This window comes from Sorghum bicolor, chromosome 2, assembly GCF_000003195.3.
Source record: "Sorghum bicolor cultivar BTx623 chromosome 2, Sorghum_bicolor_NCBIv3, whole genome shotgun sequence".
NCBI classification, from domain to species: Eukaryota; Viridiplantae; Streptophyta; class Magnoliopsida; order Poales; family Poaceae; genus Sorghum; species Sorghum bicolor.
In genome coordinates, this window is record NC_012871.2 from 15,615,680 (window position 1) to 15,633,930 (window position 18,251).

Below are 18,251 nucleotides of genomic sequence, written 5' to 3' on the forward strand. Positions count from 1 at the left end.
CAGCGTAGTTGGGTGCAATTTGTTTTGTGCGTTGGAGCGTCCGACACCTTGGCTTCGGAGCGTCTGGTACTCGCAGGTACAGTGTTGCTGTTAGACGTAGTGTGAGCATCTGACACTGGGTGCATCTGGTGCACCAGCGTCGAACGTTTCGGTGCTTGCTCGAGATTTTCTAAACCTACTAAGTTGCACCGGTGTGAGCTAGTGCGTTCGATGCTTGGCGTCTGACGCGTTCGACACGTGTTGCCATTGTTCATTAAGTTCTTAGTGACCATTGTAGACCAATGGATCACATTTAAAGGGTGACATGTGGCAGTAATCTAATGTGTGAGGAAGTAGAGCGTCGGACGCTAGGCCACGTTCGACGAGCAAGTGTCGGCACGTCCGACGCCCTCAAGTTTGCTCCTAACGGCTAGCCCATGACTGAAACGTTATAAATAGAAGGTGGCTATGTTTATGGAGCTCTCTCATGCATATCTGAATACTTGAGGCTTACTTTGAGCTAGAGAACATTCCCTCCACTAATCTTCTTGCTTGATTGTTCATTTTAGTGAGATTTAGTGAGATTCAAGTGCATTTCATTGAGAGTTGCATCTTGTGGCACTTGATCCTTGAGTTGGCTGTGGATTTCTTGTTACTCTTAGGTGTTTCCTGACACCCTAGATGGCTTGGAGTAGCGGCGGTGTTAAGCTCATGAATGGAGATTATTTCAAGTCTCGCCAAGTGATTTGTGAGGGGTTGTTTAGCCTTTCTTGTGGGAGATCACAATTGGCTACTCGAGTGGATTGCTCATGCTTGGAGGATTCCCATCTTGTGAGTGAAAATATATGGCACCCGCTGAGGGTTTGGCTTTGGATTGCCAATTAGCTCGTGATCCATCAAGTGGATGTATCGCCACAATAGGGACTAGCTTAGCAGGAAGCAAGTGAACCTCGGTAAAAAAACATGTGTCATTTCTTACCGAGGATTTCATCTTGTGTATGCAATTTTGATTGGTTCTTGATTATACCTCTACTTTTCAACTTTGGTATAAGAATGCTTAGTACTCTCTCCTTTATTTACTTGCTTACCTTGTTAGTTGTTTAGTTTGTTTAGTTTTGTTTCTAAGTTAAGGAGTAGAGCTTGGTGTTGCCTTTCCTTGTTGGTTTTTTTAGTGTTTAGCCTTGTACTAGACTTGTCTAGGTGGCTTACATAGCTTAGTTGTGCTATCGCTAAAATCGCTTCGTCTTTTGTTTTACTAACACATTTGTTTAGTTAAGTTTGTAGAATTTTAAATAGGCTATTCACTCCTCCTCCTAGCCCTTTGGACCTTACAAGTTGGGTAGTGGATTCTATCCCGATTGGTTCTAACCGGGACGAAATCTCTTATTTGTCACGGACCAAATTAATTCTGGACGGGACTAAAAGCCAAGATCAGAGTCTGTTCTTTACTAGTGCAACAATATAATAATGCGAAAGTGATATAATAAATGTAACAATCATATTTTTGGAGCTGCTTTGAACTCAGGACAGATGAATTGCGGACGTGAAAACTAGTACCCTCGAGGACAACCCAAGTATATAAGAATAAATATGCATCTATATAAGTGATGTGCCTAGCATATACTTTTGACTGTGATATTCAACACAGCTGCAGTGTGCGTGCAGTGCAAGATCCAACAAATAAATACCAGGACTGTGTCCTAGTCCAAAAGAGAGTGTAGGGCCGGACCAATGCAACCTTTTGCAAGCTGTGGGAGTGCATGCATGTTCCAACAATCATTTCAGTGATCCTTCTCTATCGTACTTGCAGTAGCCATGTGGCCATGCACGATCAGATGCACGTACTAAAGTTGATGCCAGAAAGCTAGGTACATAGTGCCATCAGAATAGTTACTTTGAATTCAAGTTTTGTAAGTGTGCATCTAAAGGACAGGTTTATCGCTTCCTGTAGCCTTTGCAAGTTGGAAAGTATACCGTCCTCTTTGCAGTTTCATGCATGGTTAAGCTACTTATAATATAGACTCCGATCCATTTGCTTTGGTTTCTTTACCGAAAGCTCCTTTGGGCTCGCTTCAAAGATCATAGATTAACTAAAGTAAATTAACCTTTAACACAAAATAAACTACAGAACAAATTAATAACTCTTATTCTAGGGTCAGCCAAACGGGTGCTAGCTAGTGTGTGCATCCTCGCATTGCACTATATATTTCACAACATGATGAACAAAATAGGATGCAAGTAAATATACCTAGGTGTGGTTAGCTCGTATATTGCCAACCCAAGGATTACTAGGTAGTTAGGAGTTTGGTTTGTGTCAATGGTGAAAAGCATTGGAAAAGCAGAGGCCTATCTTGGCATGGATTGTTCTTGGCCGCCCATGTTTAAAGGCATTCCATGTGGCACTGTGATAGGTCCTGTGTACAACGTTAGGATACATACAATATGTCAATTTGCCTAACCTACACAGAATAACTAAATAGTACGAAATTTCTAGGTTAGGCAATTTCTCTCAACACTCAAGCAGACAAAAATTACAGTAATGTCATGTCTTGGGATCATCAGGATATATCAGATCCAATGATCCTGCAATGGGCAAAGAAAAATAAGAAATACAATATGACGACGAATATATGAACAGAAGAAACATATATGCTAGGAGATTTAGGGTCCAAAGTTCCTTGTGATGCGTACAGGATGGAATTGGAATTTTCCTCCTTATCTCTAGAAATAATTGGCCATGCTAGGTATGGAAAAACCATCAAATGCTACTCCCTCTGATTCTAAATATCATTGGAAAAGTGTTATGATCTCCAATGTTGCACTTTGACCTACAACATCTTTTAAAAATAACCATTTTAAATTGAAAAGCTTACATCTTACAAAAGTCCATTTCATGATCAATTCACAACAACCTCAAGTTATCAATCTATATAACTTTAGTTGTTGATGGTCAGATTTTAAATAGTTTTACTTAGGACAAAACTAAATGGAGTTATATTTTGACAAGTCAAGGTTGTATGTGTCCTTGAGAAAAGAATCATGAGTGATTGTCAAGATGCTACGAGGCTCTCGTGGTTATGCTCTGAACTCATATATGCTTGATTATGCTAATGGCTAACTGGCGGGGTAGTGCTGTCTTGTGTTGAGTATCTTGTCTTGTGAAGTGTAGGTAAAGTGGAGCAACGGGCTGGCCCGGCTCGGCATGGCACGGGCCCATGCTAAGCACGGCCCGATAGGGTATGGGCCTGTATGGCCCGTCGTGCCGCCAGGCCGTGCCTCCCTAGGCCCGTGCCTGCCTGACGACCCAAGCACGGCACGTGAGCTGATTTTCGGGTCGTGCCGATCTGAAGAGCACGAGGCCTAATAGTCCATCGGGCCAACCCATAGCCCGCTATATGAAAAACACTAGATTTAATATAGAATTTAACAAAGCACATATAAATCACATTTAAGTTACAAACCTTGACACTTCACAATTCACATAACACAATATACTTCACAGATCATATTTCACATGTCAAAAGTAACAAGTTTCACAAGTCATAGAACTTGACACTTCAAGTTTCACAAGTTTCCTGGTACCGGGCTGACACCGTGCCTGCTGTTAAAAGCAAGCTGAGCCGTGTCACCCGGCAGGCCGAGTGGTCGACCCAAGCATGACCTCCTACGTGCTTCGGGACGGCACGATCGTTGTTGGCGTCCGAGCCATGTCATGCTCAGGCCAGGCCAAATCGCTGTGCTTTGGCCCGTGCCTTTGGCTCGCGGGCTGCATGCTCAACCTTAAGTGTAGGTGATGGATGTGATAAGTCATGAAGACAGGTTCGCTCGATCACCGACAAAATATGGATGGTTTAGAGCATCTCCAAAGGCTTTGGCAAATTGACTTGGCATTTGTTGTTGTTTGTAAACTCCCATAAGAGCATCTCCAACAGTTATGCAATTGGACTATGCATTCTAGAAATTTACCAAAAACTTTAAAAATTGCTATCCAATATTTATGCAATTGACTTATGCATTTTGGCAAACTTGGCATTTGATGGACCAAACTTGGCATTTTTGCATAGCCACAATGGCTTGGCAATTTTGATATCCCGAGTTTCATGGACTCCTTGTCGTATGCGACCTCCCTACGCACTGCGGTAGTTTCCCGTGAGGACTTCTCCTCCCCGCGCGAACTCTTCTTTCCCCCGCGCCGCCGCCTCCTTTCTTCACGCCACCTGGTTCCTTGATGGGGTCCGAGCAGCAAGTTGGAGCAGATCTTACCGGCCTGGAGCAAGCAGCGACGTGGACTGGACGGTGACCTCGAAGGCTTGGTGCGGAATGATGGGGAGAAGGCCGCGACGGACCTGGAGGCCGCACGCGATGTGAACTCTGCGACCTGCGACTTCGTGGACTACGGGCGCGTGATGGAACTCTGACGAACTGCGACTCCGTGGACTGACGGACCGGGAGGCCGCGATTCATAGAAACGGCGGTGACTTGCGACTTCGTGGACTGGCGGCGACGGGCGACAAAAATTCCCGCGCCGAGGAAAAATCTCGCGCGAAGTGCGTCAAACAAAAAAAAGATCCCGGACAAAAATAGTTGGGTCCGCTATTTTGAGAAATGCCAAACACTTGGAGATGGACTTATTTTTCCTTTGGCAAAACGTTTAGGGACTTGCCAAATTCCAACAAATGGCAAATTCCAATTGCATAACTGTTGGAGATGCTCTAACAAAATGCAAAAGATAAAAACAGGTCATCTCCAAGGGAATTGGTATTTGGACTTGACAAAGGATAAAAATAGAAGGTCTCCAGGCGCGCGCGCTTTCCTCGCGCGTGACTTTGCTCGCGCGATCGGGTTTGCAAAGCCGTCCATAGCTTGGCATTTTTGCCAAGTTTGCTCCCTCATTTGCCAAGTTGCCCAAATTGCAAGCTCCAAATGCAAAACCATTGGATACATTTTTTGGCGCTTTTTGGCAAATTACTCAAATACAAACCTCAAATGCAAAACCCTTAGAGATGCTCTTACCCCTAGTGTTATTGAGTTAAGTGATTCATGTATGGGTATTTTGGAAAATAACGCTGTGGTAGTGGAGATGGCTAGTTTGGAGAGCACAACTTGCTGATTAGGCTCACATTTGAGCGATTGAGAGTTCTGATTATGGTTAGAAAGAGGAAGCGTGTTCCATAAACTACCAGCAAACAATACGCATTCAAAAATAACAATAACATAATTGTAAACTCTAAATGGAAAACCAAATGAAAATAAAAAGAAAAAAGAAAAAAGTCTTTAGTCCCGGTTGGTAGCAACAACTGGGACTAAAAGTGGAGGCCAGGTGGCACACCCTGGCGCACCTTTTAGTCACGGTTGCTGTTACCAACCGGGACTAAAGGTGGACCTTTAGTCCCGGTCCTCGGAACCGGGACTAAAGGTGGGACATTTAGTCCCGAAACCTTAACCCCGGTTCCGTAGCCGGGACTAAAGGCGCTTACGGCCCGGGGCTAAAGCCCTTCCCTGTACTGGTGGCTGTTCCTTTGTTCTTGAGCATTTGCCATGTTAGATTTATGTTAGGCTAAGCTTGACATATTGAATCCTTGAAGTTTTGTTGCCTTCTATTGAAATTTGATTTTTTTTTCTTTTTTGGAATTTGTGAAGCTATTTTTTGGGGGAATTTTGTTTTTTGCGTTTGGTTACAATTTGGGGGTGATTTCTTGGTGATCAGGCCTTATTAGTCAAGGGAAGGTGACTTCATATAGAGGGTGGTGTAGTAACTATGATACTTGTGCTCATATAATACTTAGAATATTTCTCCATTTTTGTAAACTTTTGAGATACGTATTCTTGCCGCTAGTTTCATTATTAAGACTACGGGCCGGGAGTCGTGCTGGTAAAATTTGCGGGCAAAAATTAGACTAAGCTTGAATAAATTGTGCATTGTGCCATAATGTTTCTTAATTTGATCATGTACTATGCCATGATTTTTATTATTCGGGCATGTATTATTGTGTCACCGCGTCGTATTTGAGGCATACAATGCGCCATATTTTTCTGTTTTTTTTTTTTTTTTGAGAAATATGAGTGCTGGGCTGCTGGCTCATCCTCGTGAGACCCTCACCGTATTGGGCTGCACGAGCTCTTCATTCGTAAAGCAGAACAAGTTTGCCGGGCTCCCGGACCACCATTATTGCTGTTTAAGATGCACATACGTGGACGTTGGAGATGATCACAGCTAGCTGGGCCATCTTGTTTGCTGCCATGGGCTTCAACTAAGCTACCAAGCCACCACCGCTACCCTGAGCGAACTCGATCGTCTGCCACCGGACCATGAGTTGCTCATTGCAGCATACATAGGATGGACATGCTTGCCGTGGAGTCCTACTTGCATCCGGGCCGTGTATGTGCTGCCGGCCCGCTTCTGAGCTGACGTACTACCACACTTGCAAGTTGCTGATGAACTCGTTGGACGACATCGGACTGTTTTTGCTTGGTTCCTAAAATATTTTACAAAATTTTTTACATTCTCCATCACATCGAATCATATGTCATAAGAATTGAAACACTAAATATAGATAAAAAAATAACTAATTATACAATTTATCTGTAATTTACAAGACAAATTTTTTGACCTAGTTAGTTCATGATACAGTTTTCCAGACGGGCCAGGCCTGAGAAAACACGGCTCGAGCATGGCCCAGGCATGCTGGCACCGTGCCCGTGCCTGGTACGGCACGCCAATGGGTCGTGCCTAGGCCGAGAATCCAGCTCGTGGGCCGGCACGAGGCACGGCACCGAAAGAAGCCTGGCCCGCTAGCGGCACGGCTCGTGTAATACCAGCCATCCGATCTGTAAGCCTAACGAACTACAGCCGTTGGATCAAAGGCGGTTGGAGGGCTGTATAAAAGGCGTCACCGGCCACACTCCCCTCTCATCCCCCTAACCCTAATTCATTTCACCCCAGCCGCCACGACCACGAGTCTTCTCGTCCTCTCTCCTCTCCTCCTCTATCCTCTCTGAGTCTCTGCCTCTCTGGTTCTCCGTTCGACGTTCGTAAGCTATGGCAAAGGGGAATGGAGGGGAGAACCAGGGCTCAAGGCGACGACGGATCACCGGCGTCCCTCCCACCGCCGTGTTTCGCTTGCCGGCAGCGGCAGAGGCACAGGCTGGGGCCTCGCAGACGCCGGAGCTCCGAAGGACCAGGTAAGCTTCCAGTGACTTCTTCTTCCTCTCTCAGCCTCTCTCCACTCCAAATCTGTGACTTCTTCTTCTTCTCGCTCTAGATCTGCCGATCCGCTGCTGCTCGGAGTCACAGCCGAGGCTTCTCCACCTCCGGCGTCGTCGAGGTAAACCCTAAACCCTAACCCTAGGCCCGCTGGGCTGGAACGGGCACGGCCCGAGAAAACATGGCTCGAGCACGGCCCAGGCACGCTGGCACCGTGCCCGTGCCTGGCACGGCACGCCAATGGGCCGTGCCTAGGCCGAGAATCCAGCTCGTGGGCCAACACGAGGCACGGCACGGAAAGAAGCCTGGCCCGCTAGCGGCGCGGCTCGTGTAATACCAGTCGTCCGATCTGTAGGCTGAAAGGATCAAGATGCCCAAGAGGGAGGAGAATTGGGCTTCTCTAAAAATTTAAGCAACCTATAAGCTCCAATTCAACCCCTTGTGCCTAGTGTGACTAGAGAGCTACCGGATAAAAGTTTTGCAACCTAGTTCCAATCCTATTCTAGCATGGCAGTTCTAAGAATGTAAAAACACAAAGTAATTGCTAGAATGTAAAGGAGTAGTGGAAGAAAGTGCTCGGCGATGTTTTGCCGAGGTATCGGAGAGTCGCCACTCTCCACTAGTCCTCGTTGGAGCACCCGCGCAAGGGTCTTGCTCCCCCTTGGTCCGCGCAAGGTCCAAGTGCTCTCTACGGGCTGATTCTTCGACACTCCGTCGCGGTGAATTGCCCAAAACCGCTCACAAGCTTGACACGAGCCACCCACAAGAACTCCGGGTGGTCTTCGTGCCTCCAATCACCACCGAACCGTCTAGGTGATGGCGATCACCAAGAGTAACAAGCAAAGAACTCTCACTTAACCCAAACAAGGCTCTAGAGAGTGGTGGATGCACACTTGACTCTTGGAATTCACTAGAGAAGGATTCTCTCAAGAAATCACTCAAATCTCAATCCTCTTTAGGCTCTTGCTACTCTCTTGCTCGACAACAAGTTTCTCAGATGTTCAAATGGGCAAGAGACCTCTCATGGACGAGGTGGAGGAGTATAAATACTCCCTACGAAGTCCAAAGGTCAGCCAACCGTTTTCCACAGAAAACGGGGTCACCGGACGCTCTTTATGTTGCACCGGACGCTCTGCATCGAGCGTCCGGTGCCCCATAACGGCTAATTGTACCTGAGTCTGACAGGTCACCAGACGCTAACTCTCAGCGTCCGGTGGCACCGTCCGGTGCTCCGGGGAGTTTTACAAACTCCCTGAGTACGGGACCGGACGCTACCCGGTGCGTCCGGTGCTAGCGTACGGTGCTCAGGGGAAGATTACACCCTCCCTAGCTGTGGGACCGGACGCTGCCCGGTGCGTCCGGTGCCAGCGTCCGGTGCCTAGCCCTAGGCACCTAAGACTCCCAACGGCTAAGGACCTCACCGGACGCACTTCACAGAGCGTCCGGTGCAGCGTCCGGTGCCCCCTTGGGCACCCTAACTTCGTTGAAACGCGATCGCTCCAAAACGAAGTTGGTTCCTCTCGATCTAAGGACTATCTCTGAGCTGCCTAGTGCTAGGTTTACCAAGTGTGCACCACACCTAAATCTAAAGCGTTGCCTAAGTCAAGCTACTAGATCAAAGCCCCTCTTAATAGTACGGTCAAAGGAAAACAAAGTCCTAAACTACTCTAAGTGCCCTTCTTCACCATATGGCACTTAGACCTAGTCTAGTCTAGACGATGTCCATCCATCCTTTGAAAACCGAAACGATTTCCACTATTAAGTAGGCATGTACGTCCCTGTCCATCGAGTACCTATTACCATGACCTTACCTATGACTTTGCCTCTGCAAAACACACGTTAGTCATAGTAATCAGCATTGTCATTAATCACCGAAATCACTAGGGGCCTAGATGCTCTTTCAATCTCCCCCTTTTTGGTGATTGATGACAATAACCTCGAGTATGAAAAAGAGTTGAGGTTTTCAAATGACTTGGTTTCAATAAGCATGATACAATAAGAGCAAAGAGATTAGGCATGCTTATATCAACCAAGTCTAACATCCTGCATCCAAATATGTGAGTGGTACAACAGGATATAAACACATGGCTCATAAGTACATCAGAGTAAAACGCGAAAGCAAAGGTAATATGAGCCAAAGAACATGACATAGAGATATCACAATTAGGCATAAGGTCATGTCTCACAACCAGTGTATCTCACACAAATGCAATGAATAAAGATAAACATGATGCATGATTGAGTAGCACACAAAAGAGTGTATCAAAATAAGACTAACACAACCTCTCTCTAGCCTCTAGCTCCCCCTAACTCTCATACTCACTACTCTCCCCCTTTGGCATCAAACGCCAAAAACCTAAGAAGACGGAGGTGGAGGTGGAGCAATGGAGTCCCTCGGCATGGCCTCAAAGCGAGCTGCATCGTCTGAACCATCGGCCATCGAGGCGGAGGAGGTGGAGTGCCCCTCTAAAGCTGCACGTGCTGGCAAAGCGGTCTGGGTCTGCTCTGAAGGCGCTGAAGCTGTCACTAGCTGTGTGGGCTGCTCAAGTCCTGCTGACGAGGCTGGCACGGACTCGGTCACTGTAGCTGATGTCTCTGGCACGGTAGAAGACGGTGCAAGCTGCTCGGACGAGGCTACTAACAACGACAGACGCTCAGTAGTGGTGACTGGAACTGTAAAAGCTGCAGGAGCCTACAGGGGTGGAGGCGTGGGGTCACCAGTTAGAGCACTGTACGAGAAGCTGAGGTGCTGGTCTGTCGACGAGTCCAACACAAGTTGTGACGCTGTCGCTGACTAAGGTGTGAAACCTGAGCGGAGAGGCGTGAACTGAGGTACCTGCTCAAAGCCAGAGGAGATAGCACCCTGGGAGACCTGGTGCTGAGGCATCGAAAACGGCTGACTCTGAGCAGGAAGCTGTAGCGGCTGCTGAGATAGACGAAGTGCCTGGAAACTGTATCTAAGGAATCTGAATCCCTGAGGCGGCCATAAGAGCAGCCATCATCGCTGTCTGCTGAGCCTGGAACGCAAGCTGCTGCTCCTGGAAGGTCAGAAGCTGTCGCTGGAGCTCATCCTGCCTAGCCTGCATGGCTGCATTGATAGCAGCCTGGTCCCTGTCTCTCCTCGCCTGATCGGCTCTCGTCCCCTCTAGTATGGCAAGCAGAGCGGGGTCTGAAGCACTCGAGGAGCCTCCTGCCTCGTGGTCGTGTGCCCTCGGGGGAAGATCTGACACTGGGGGACGATAATCATCGTTCGAGCTGTCCGAAGTAAAGTCAAACTCTCCCTCAGCCTCGGCATCTGCAAAAGCCCCAATGGCTATGTCCTGCTGCTCCTCAGTCTCTGGTACCGCTCCTGTACTGCGAGTGCCCCTAGGAGAAGGTGGGGGCACCGGGCCACGTGGTGCACGAGGAGGTGGTGTAGCTCTGAGGTCGTGGTGTGCTCTCAACATCTGCCTGGGGTCATAGTGGGGGAAGACCGTGTCTGAGTCTGTCAACTCTCTCTGCAGGTGAGCTGGAAGGGGTACTGGCCTGGCACGGAGAATAAGCAAGGTAATCCAATGTGTATATGGTAACTGACGCCATCCCCTGAAGCTCTCTGAAATAGTATCCTCGATCTCTAAGACTATCAGATCCCACAAGTCAAACAGAGTCTGAGAGATGAGGTGAGCTACCAGCCACTGCTGTATCCTGGTGAAGCCATCTCTGTAGCCTGTCCTGGGAAGGAGCATCTTCCTCAACACAAAGTCTAGGATCCGAGCTGGGCGAGTCAAGTCTCCCACTGTCTGGCTGGAGCCCTCTCCAAAGGGCGGACGGAAACAGGGAGCCACAAAGTCTACCGATGGTATCTCACCACCATGATTACGACGAGGAGGCTCGAAGTTCCCGTAGCATAGCTGGTGAATCCTGGTGGAGTAGGCTCTCAAGCCAAGTACCTCTCGGGCACGCTGTGCTGTCACCCTGTAATCAGTCCCTGCCAGTGCGTAGTGGATGTAGCTATGATCCGAAGAAACCCACACTGAAGCATAGAACTCTATGACCCACTGCTCACAGTAAGTACCAGGGAGAGCCAGTAACTCTGGGAGGCCGTGGAGGTAAGTGAAGTACTGTCGGATGTCTGCCCCAACCACGTTTCCTAGAATCTCAAGGTCGATCACTCTGTGCTCCCTGAACTGAGACTGTGAACGAACCAGAGCCTGGTAAATATCCTCCTAGACAACTGTGTAAAACCTGGCACCGGCTCGTGGATCCCTAGCAGCTGGAAACCAGGTAGGAAAAGGAACAAACCACAGCTGTTGGATCTCCCTAGCTGAAACCTGGGTGAGATCCCTATGAATCCTGACCGGTCCCTGACGAGGAGCTGGAGTGCCTCTAGCTGGTGTAGTGCGAGCAGCAGAGGTAGACTGGCCATGTGTACCAGTCCTGGGGACGGCCTGAGTACGGGCACGAGTCGACCTCCTGAGAGGCTGCTCCTGCTCATGTGCCTCTGCTGGACCCTCTGCCTGGGCCTTTGTCTTTGTATCTGGGTCCTCCTGAGCTGGATCTCTGACCGTAATCCTGACCCGCTGACCCCCTATCATAACGATGCCTGGAGGGGATCCATGGAGTGCCTCTGCCTAAAGAACTGCACGCCGCTGCTGTGGCATGAGATCATCCCCAATCCTCAGAGCACCTGAGCGTCCACCCCTCTCAGCTGCCTCAGCTGCTGCTGCAACTGCCTCTGCCACCTCTGCCTCTCTGTCGCTGGCCTTCCTCTTCTTGGTGGCCAACTTCTTGCCCTTGCCCTTCTCTGCCACTGACAGGCGACGGGGAGGATCACCTCCACCATCACCTCCTGGAGAACCTCCTGAGCCAGCTGTCGGACCACTGACGTTCTTGCAGCGAGCCATCGCAAGAACAAACTGCCTAAACAACTGCTGACAACTGACAAACTGGCACGAGAGAGCAACGTACTGCAAGAGATAGAATAGATAGGGCATATATAAGCAAACATAATAGCTAGAGGTGAGGAAAACCTATAGATCGCAAGAATAGATAAGGAATGGGCGCGAACGGCTTCCGATCGGGCGACGAGATGTGTTCCGGATGAAATATCGCGATCGAAATCTGCCGGAGAACGCAAATCCACTCCACAAGGTGCTGTAAGGATAGAACGAATTGAATCGTCGTCAAAAACAACAATTAGATCCATTCACACATTTAAGCAAACACCTTGAGGGCGAGGAACCTAGAACTCACCCAAACCCTAACCACACCGCAGGAAAGAAGTTCCTACGCGAGGAGGGGGAAGAGAGGAGGTCTCGGAGAGGATCTGGCCGCGGGGAGGCACTTGAGGTCGCCGGAGATTAGACGAATCACGGCGGCGGCGGTGCTAGGGCACAGGCACGGAGAAGTCTGGTTCGAGCGATTGAAAGAAAACCACCGCGAGTCAGCCCTGGGCGCGGGTTATATGCGGCCGCCGCGGGGTCACCGGACGCACTTAAAGTGGCACCGGACGATGGCCACCGGACGCTGGCTTTAGCGTCCGGTGCCCTAGGGCATGCTTGGTGAACACCGGACGCACCTCACCGGACGCTATAGTGACACTATTCCTGCGTCTGGTGAGTGCAATCTGGCACACTCACCGCACCGGACGTACGGAGACAGTGTCTGGTGCATCGTCCGATGCTCCTCTGAGTCCTTTTTCAACATAGCACTACGTCCGACTTTGACCCAGCCAAGTTCCAACTTCAAAAACACAGAATTAAACACCAAGTGGAACTGGTATGAGTGATTTCTCTCAAACCCTCAAATTTTCACAAATATTTAGCCATAGGCTTAGTAGTTTTTTTTATGAAAATAATTCGAGAAATCACCAAGGAGCATCATATGGCCATAAAGCTAGGGGTTTGAATCATAATGAGCTTTGAATGCTCCCCCTATCTATGGACGAACACAGCGGATGCTCAAAAATAACCAAAAAGAAACGATCGACTAACAAGCATGCATATGATATGAGTTTGTTGACACCATTTTTGGGCACATACCCAGAGACCAGCAGAGTATAGATCGGCAGGTGGAGCAAGAGTAACTAGCTTGCAGAAGAGTTGCCGATGAGCATGGGTGCCGATGAAGAGAAGATTGAATATGACTGGATCCAAAGGTGGTGACGTGTTCTTGCCGATGATCAGTATTGGTGTTTGCCGATGGCCATAACAGGAAGACTGCCGATGACTCTGAAGGAAAGCATAGAGGTTGCCGATTGATCTGTGGCGGTGTCCCGGTCGGTTACAAGGGGGTGGTTTTATGTTTTCCTTAGTTGTTTAAATTCGTTTTGTATATGGATTTTGTTTAATTTAGAATTCGAGTCCTAATCGTGTCTGATTGTATAAATGTAGACCCTAGGGCTTTGTAATCAATCTATCAATCAATCAAACACACGTTTTACTCATATTCCAAGCATCTACTTTTTCGACGACTTCGTCATACTTTTTTCTTTTCATTACGAGTTCTTAGGAATTCGTCGACTTAATCTCGACGTGTTCTCAAGTTCCGCGTGAATACCTCTTGGCCGTGACATCCGGGCACATCGCTCTTGTCGGGACCAAAGTATTCGAGTTACCACCTTTGCTGATAGTAAGGTCAAATCGGCTGGCACGCCTTAACGTTTAAATCGGGTATTAGCCCTTTGTGTTTGCAGATCAGCTTTTGCATCAACACATCTTTTGGCACGCCCAGTGGGACAAGATTCAAGATCAAGATCAACATGTTGACTTCTGAGTTTGATCAAGAGAACGTCATCCCCGTGACGGAAGCCAATCTTAAGGATGAGCAGAAGCAAGCTATTGCTAAAGCCATGGAGGACTACAAGCAGTAATGCCTGAGGTCCTTCAGCATGAACAGGAGCGGCGAAGTGATCCAGAAGGACGCGCTGCCGACGCCTCGGCAGGTTACTTTTGAATCCAATCCTGGTAAACTTCAGGAGATGGTCGATAGTGCCATCAACCGTGCCCTGATCAACCAAGCTGGTGTGCTGTCCAATACGGTTTTCAACGCCGTGGCTAGAACTTTCAAGGAAGGACAATTGCCACCAGATTATGTGGGCCCCTCTCATCATCAGCCAAGATCACCGGTGGTCACAGCTCCATCGGCTGCTACAGCCGCTGTGGGTACACAAACCACCGTTCCTCCAAACACGTTGGGAGTTACTAATGCGTAATCTACGCCGATGACAACTAATCCGCCAACCTCAGATGGGCAGATCAAGCTTGCTACAGATCTGCTGGCATCGGCAATGTCAGGACAAGTTCCTCCTCCTAACTAGTGGGGTTATGGTATGCCCCCAGAGTTCGCATTGAAGACACCTGGCACATCTCAGGCAGCTGATATGAGAGGCAAGACTCCTATGACATCGGCACCTCCAAGTATGCCGATGAATCAGAGTCCCCAGTATACTACGACCACTACTGCAAGACCTCACATCGGGAATTCTCAAGCTCCAACGTTCCAGATGCCTAAAGCATCGGCAGATTCAATGCTGATGCAACAGAGATTTGTGACTCAGCCAGGGTATGACAATTCAGTGATCATGCCTAATCACCAGTCATCGGCAGGCCCTATGCCGATGAACGCTAATACTGGATGGACAGAGCAGCCGATCTTTCCACAAATGTCCCAACAGTATCATCAGGCTACAGGGTATCAGCAAGGCCAAATCTATCCAGGATTTCAGAACCAAGGGGCAGTCAATCAGCCGGTAAATCTCGGCCAACAGATCGCTGGCCCGCAATTTGGTGGTCAACATCTGGGTGGTCAGCGGCTCGGTGGTCAGCAAATGGGTGGCCAAATGATCAATCCCATGTTCCATGCAGATCGTGCGCCACACAGACACGTGGAAGCTTATCAACAAGTGCTAGATCCACGACCGCCTCATCGGCAGGATGCCGATGCTTATTGGGCCGATAAGATTGCCGAAGTAATGAGGGACCAATTTGGGATAAAACCCAAAGTCAACACGTATTCTTATCGGACACCGTATCCTCCTGCATATGATTTGATCCCGCTTCCAAATCGGTACAAGGTACCGGATTTTACTAAGTTTTCTGGGCAGGATGACACGTCAACCATGGAGCACGTCAACAGGTTCATCATCCAGTGCGGGGAAGCTGCTAACAGGGACAAATTAAGGGTTCGCTTATTCTCGTCGTCATTGTCTGGATCAGCTTTCACCTGGTTTATATCATTACCTCCCAACTCAGTGATTACTTGGGCCGATCTGGAGAAACAATTCCACAAGTACTTCTTTTCTGGGGTCCATGAGAAGAAGATCACCGATTGGGTTAAATTGAGGCAACGTAATGATGAATCGGTTGAAAGTTTTGTGCAGAGGATACGGGAAGTCAAGAACAAATGCTATAGCCTAGTTCTGGATGATCGGCAGCTAGCCAATTTGGCTTTCTAGGGTTTGTTGCCACATATCAGGGACAAGTATGCGTCTCAGGAGTTTGAAAGCTTAAGTCATTTGGTGCAGAGAATTTCTGATCAAGATATCAAGCCTTTCGAGCCCAAAAGAGCATGGAACAAGAAGGTGTCGTTTGTTGATGAAGCGGCAAGCTCGGACTCTGATGAAGAACCAGTCATCGGCTTGGCAGAATGGGTGAAAAACAATAAGCCAATGTCTTGTCCTTTTGGACATAAAGAACCAGAGAAGTTCATGTTTGACACTACTAAGGCCGACAAGATATTTGACTTTCTACTTCAGGAGGGTCAGATCAAGCTGTCACCTAATCACGTGATCCCATCGGCTGAAGAATTAAAAAGGATAAGATATTGCAAGTGGCACAATGCAACTTCTCACGATACTAATGAGTGCAAAGTGTTCAGACAGCAACTGCAATCGGCTATAGAGTCTGGAAGGATTAAATTTGACAGCTCTAAGGCTCAGAAGCCAATGAAGATTGATCAACATCCTTTCCCAACAAACATGCTAGATGCTAAGGGAAAGGCCAAGGTCTTGACGTTGGAGGCAGCTGAAAGAAGTGCATCGGTGGATCCACAACATCAAATCACTACCGCCGATGCAAAAGGAAAGGGCCTAGTCCAGGAGGGAGTTAGTTCTAGGAGGCCTCCCTGATCTGGTATTGTAATAACTCACAGAAGGCCTCGGGAGACTTGGCAGCAACGTGAAGATCGGTATCGGCACCGGCAAGAGGACTATCGCCGGGAAGAAGAAAGACGCCGGCAGGAGTGGAATCTGCATAGGGATCACTGGAATTGTCCGTTCTTCATTCATTGTTGGGAGGAGAATATCAAACTTCCCACTGTCAGAGATTGTCCTGAGTGCAATGGTTATGACCGGTACGACAGGTCTGATCGGCGCTATCGTGATAATGGTAGGCAATTTAATGGGCCGATTAGAGGGAGAGCATCCGTTCATGATCGGTTGGGGGGTAGGCTCAGCGTGCACGACAGGCTTGGAGATCGTGTTGAGTGTTTCCCCAGGAACCAGGAAGAACTTGAAGAGATGGCTAATTCACGGGTTCCCGATGAGTTCATATTTTGCAGGGATGCCAATACTTATAGAGTGGAATCAAAGGAAAATCGTCGCTCAGCGGTCAGGCAGCAGCAACTTCCTCCATGGTGTCTAGAAGGATTGACCAGGACACATAAAAGAAGGCTGCAGCACGAAAGGCGAGAAGAGTTAAGCAAGGGAGAGAACTCTGGGCAGTCTGGGGATCAGCAACAACCAGATCCTAAGGGGAAAGGTCCATCGGCAGATGTCAACATGGTCTTTATGTTGCCGATGGAGTTCCTTGCGCCATCCAGTGATGATGAGTTGGAGTTTTCCAACCAGATAGCTCAGTTGGCTCTAGATCCGATGACAGCTATCTTCGACAAGCCTGCTGATGATGAAAGGCAACATCTTAAGGCTCTGTTTGTCAAAGGAAGGGTTGATGGTCAGCCAATGACCAAGATTTTAATTGATGGTGGGGCTGCTATCAACATCATGCCATATGCAGTGTATCGGAAGCTTGGGAAAGGAGATCAGGACCTGACCAAGACCGATATGATGCTCAAAGACTTCGAGGGCAATGTGTCCCCAGTTAAGGGAGCTATCTGCGTAGAATTTACCATCAGCAGCAAAACCTTGCCGACGACTTTCTTCGTGATCAGTGGGAAAGGGGCCTATAAACTGTTGCTAGGGAGAGATTGGATTCATGCCAATTGTTGCATCCCGTCTACAATGTACCAATGCTTGGTCCAGTGGGTAGGTGATAAGATTGAAATTGTCCCAGGAGATTCTTCTTATGTCATCGCATCGGCAGAAGCAGACACCTATGAAAAAACTAGGTGTATTTCAGGAGAAGCCTGGGAAAAGGATTTCCTCAAAGTTGCCGATTATGAAATTCCACCGATCCAAGCAGTCGGTTCTGAAGATGGTTTTTAATGGATAGGTTCGCCGATGATGGAAAGTTAGGCCAGGGGTTCACATCGGCCGATGATTTGGTAGAAGTAGATATAGGTAGTGGTGATAAGCCTAGACCTACTTTTATTAGTGCCAAGTTAAGTCCTGAGTGTAAGCAACAGTTAACTGATTTGTTGAAGGAATATAAAGATTGCTTTGCTTGGGATTATACTGAGATGCCTGGCTTGGACCGATCGATTGTTGAACATCGGTTGCCTATCAAGTCTGGATTTCGGCCACATCAGCAGCCAGCTCGCCGATGTAATCCTAATATTCTTCCTGACATCAAGGCCGAAATAACTAAACTTATTGAAGCCAAATTTATTCGGCAGTGTCGGTATGCCGAGTGGATTTCCAATGTTGTTCCGGTTTACAAGAAGAACGGGAAGCTTCGGGTCTGCATTGATTTCAGGAATCTTAACAAAGCTACACCGATGGATGGGTACCCAATGCCAGTTGCCGATCTGCTAGTTGACGCTGCGGCTGGGCATCGGATTATTAGCTTTATGGATGGCAATGCAGGATATAATCAAATATTCATGGCTGAAGAAGATATTCCAAAGACCGCATTCAGGTGTCCTGGTCATGTTGGATTGTTTGAATGGATAGTTATGACCTTCTGCTTAAAGA